The following is a 4260-nucleotide window of genomic DNA, read 5'->3' on the forward strand; positions in this document are numbered from 1 at the left end:
ATGGTAACATGAGGCCAGGGGAATGGAGGTTTCTTCCAACACTCCAGCCTTGATTTTTAATAAAGAATGCTTCAGTATTAAAGGGCAAATAGGTTGGATAGGAAATTGTTCTTCAAGCCCCAAGGTCTTTGCTAATATTTTCCCCAGGTATTAAATGTAAATAATGTGAATTAAGGTAAATTATCTAATTGTTTAATCATGCCATTTTGTAGTACGAACAATACATCATATTGGCAATAATATGGATTTCCTTTCTTGTTCATTTGTAAGACTTATACTACTTGATAAACTACTTTTAAATCCAAGTTAGACAAAAGATCCAAGAAATTTTTTAAATAAGTTTTTCCAGCATAATTTAATTTACATTTACCATTTTTATATTTTTTTCTCGAAAGTGCTTTGGAAACTGTAAGATAGTCTATAGAAATATGACACAATTTTTTGTAAATTTAAAGTTTTGCACAGTGACTTTCTTATAATAAACCAGAGTTTATTTCTAAAGACGGAGTTTAACCAGATGTAGTTTACGAAAAGTAACTTTGGAGTGTCTTCTTGCTTAGGCATGGCAGAAGGTTGGAGACTTGTGCTCTAGTTTTTATAGTGATTTTTAGGATGTAAGTTGGAACAATTAAATTTTTTAAATAATTAAGCTTCAATTACCCCAACTACTAAATTCAATTACTATTCTCATTTTTATATTGTCCCATCTACATGCTTCCTCAGTTATGGAACTTTTCAATACACCTTTTCTCTGAGTTTTCATTGTTCAGAATTCTCTCTTGGAATTATTTTTTCTCTTATTAGCCAATAATGCCATACCATTATATATGAGGTCACCATGATGGTGGTGGTGGTAGTTTTATGCCATTGAGTCAGTTTTCACTCATAGAGACCCTATATAGGGTTTCTGGGATTAGTGTCTCATGTAGCACCTGGTTGATTCAAAGTTAGTAGTGCCATACTTAACCTACTATGCCACCAGGGCTCTATGAAGTCACCATGAGTACCAATGCAATAGCACCTAACGGCACACACACATATGAATACATATACATGTTGTCAAGTGCTGCGGAGTTGCTTTAGACTCATAACGATCCTGTATAGAGTTTCTGAGGCTTTAAATCTTTTGTGGGAGCAGAAATCCTTATTTTTCTCCTGAGGACCAGTTGGTGAGCTGGAACTGATGACCTTCTTGTTTGGGTTCAGTGCTTATCCTACAGAGCCACCATGCTTCCGTATATGTACATATATATATATATTTGTTGTTGTTAAGGAGCGTGGAGTCAGTTCCAACTCACAGTGACCCTATACAGGGTTTCTGAGGCTATAAATCTTTACAGGTGCAGAAAGTCTCATCTTTCTCCCATGGAAAAACTGGTAGTTTCAAACTGCTGACCTTGAGGTTAACAGTCCAGTTTGTAACCACTACACTACCAGAGCTATATATGTGTGCTCATATGCATGTGTGTATATATGTTATTCTTAAGTGCCATCTAGCTGGTTCCAACTCATATCAACCCTTTAAAGGGTTTCCAAGGAGCTACTGGCAGATTTGAACTACAGACCTTGTGATTTGAAGGCCATTGCTGATTTTAAAGTAGCACACCAAGAACCCAAAGAATTCCCTGACTGGGAAATGAACCCTACCAGCAAAGGTGAAAGCATTGAATCCTAGCCACTAGACCACCAGGGAACACATATAAACAAACACTGTTGTTGTTGTGAAGTATGATCAAGTCAGTTCTGACCCATAGTGACCCTATATAGGGTTTCCAAGGAGCAGCTGGTGAGTTTGAAGTGCCGACCTTGCAGTTCAAACAGCTTTGCAGTCTGGTGCATTAACCCATAGCGCCACACCAGGACTCCATAAATAAACATACACACATACAAATATAAAATAAAAAAAAAATTATCTAACTAAAAGTTCTGAACAGGAGAATTCAAAGGGCAGCTCAAGAAATCAAAGTAAAGTATTATAGTAAAACTTGTGAAGACCTAGAGTTAAAAAACCAAATGGGAAGAACACATTCAGCATTTCTCAAACTAAAAGAACTGAAGAAAATTCAAGCCTCAACTTGTGATATTGAAGGATTCTATAGGGAAATTATTGAAAGATGCAGAAAGCAGCAAAAAAAGATGGAAGGACTACACAGAGTCACTGTACCAGAAAGAAATGGTCAATGCTCAGTCATTTCAAGAGGTAGCATATGATCAAGAAGAACCCATAGTATTAAAGAAAGAAGTCCAAGTTGCACTGAAGGCACTGGCAAAAAACAAGGATCCAGGAATGGATGGAATACAAATTGAAATCTTTAAGCAAAGTAATGTAGCTCTGGAGGCGTTCACTTGTCTATGTCAAGATATTTGGAAGACAGCTACCTGGCCAACTGATTTTAAGAGATCCATATTTGTGCCCATTCCAAAGAAAGGTGACTCAACAAAATGTGGAACTATGAAACAATATTATTAATATATCACAAGGAGGTAAAATTTTGCATTAAAATAAAAAATGGTTACAGTAATACATTGACACGAAGCTTCCAGAAGTTCAAGCCAGATTCAGACAAGGGTATGAAGGAATATTATTGGGATATCATTGCTGATGTCAGATGGATCTTGGCAAAAAGCAGAGAATATTAGAAAGATATTTACTTGTGTTTTATTGACTTTGTGGAGATATTTGGCTGTGTGGATCATAACAAACTATGGATAACATTGCAAAGAATGTGTACTCCAGAATACTTCATTGTACGCCTGAGGAACCTGTACTTAAACTAAGAAGCAGTTGGGTGAAAAGACCAAGGGTGAACTTCTGGCACTTCCCTGACTGGGCAGGACAGGTATGCAGGCTCCAGAGAATACGGGATGGTATTGCACAGGGGAGGCCCCCATCTGGTAGACAGACAAACTTTGGGCAAACATAAAACATTAGGCTTTAACATTATGAGCTTGCTTTTTTAAAAAATCAAACTGCTGAGGAGTTACAAGCATTTAGAGCTTCCACCCGCCTGCACTCGGTTTCCACCCACCCATTGCAGAGCATGGAGCACAGGGCTTGAGCAGACCCATCCAAAGGGCGGATGCTCCCAGAGAGCTAGCGGGGCCACAGGAACTAGTGTGGCCCATCCCAGGGGGGGCCTCATTGCAATGTAGGGCATTGTCGGCATGGATATAGGGCAAATTGGGGTGCTCACGGCATAGGGAGACAAAGAGAGGCATTGTAGACGTCATCAGGCACAGCCGCGCCATCTGCCTGCAGTCACTACCCACGCCCTCGACTTATTCGGCATAGGCCAGCCCACTGCCCAGCCTCTGAGCCTCAGGCCCGCCCATCAAGGTGCAGGCCAGCCCAAGCTGAGACGCCCTTGACTAGCTGTTTACCACCAAAAACAAAACAGTCCTGCTGTGGATCTGTGGGTTAATGCGCCAGACTGCAAAGCCTTTTGAACAGCACGGAATGTGATTCGAGCCCACCAGCTGCTCCTTGGAAACCCTATACTGGGTTGCTATGGGTCATGATCGACTCCACAGCATACCAACAAGGAGAAGAGCTCAGAAGGGACTGAAAGAGAGGTAGAACATTAAAGACTTACTTACATTAAGCTACGCTTTTTTCCTCTCTTTCGCCTGCCCCTCACCCCCCCTTTTTTTGTGTGTGATTAGAGCCTGCCTTATTCAAGAGCACAGGCCAGCCCAAATTGAGACACCCTTGAGTAGTTGTTTACCACCAATAACAAAGCAGTTCTGCTGTGGCTGACTGCAAAGCCTTTTGAACTGCAAGGACTGTGGTTCGAGCCCACCAGCTGCTCCTTAGAAACCCTATACTGGGTCGCTGTGGGTCACGATCGACTCCACAGCATACCAACATGGAGAAGAGCTCAGAAGGGACTGAAAGAGAGGTAGAACATTAAAGACTTATGTACATTAAGCTACGCTTTTTTCCTCTCTTTCTTCTGCCCCTCCTCCCCTTTTTTTCTTTTACCCCATAGTTTTCTTTTCTGTTTTGTTTTTTCCTGTTGCTGTTTTGCTTTGTTTTTCTCTCATTATCGCTTTTGTTTTTTATTTTGCTTTTGGTTTTGTTTTCTACCCGACTACTGTTGCTTGGCTGTCACACAGCCTCCCTTCTGCTATCGGAGGACTCCGCTTTTGTTTTTGATTTTGATTTTGGTTTTGGTTTTGTTTTCTACCCGACTGGTGTTGTTTGGCTGTCACATAGCCTCCCTTCTGCTATTGGAGGACTCTTTGTCCCCTTACATTACA

The sequence above is a fragment of the Chrysochloris asiatica genome, unplaced genomic scaffold (genome assembly GCF_000296735.1).
Source record: "Chrysochloris asiatica unplaced genomic scaffold, ChrAsi1.0 scaffold00001, whole genome shotgun sequence".
In the NCBI taxonomy this organism is placed as follows: domain Eukaryota; kingdom Metazoa; phylum Chordata; class Mammalia; order Afrosoricida; family Chrysochloridae; genus Chrysochloris; species Chrysochloris asiatica.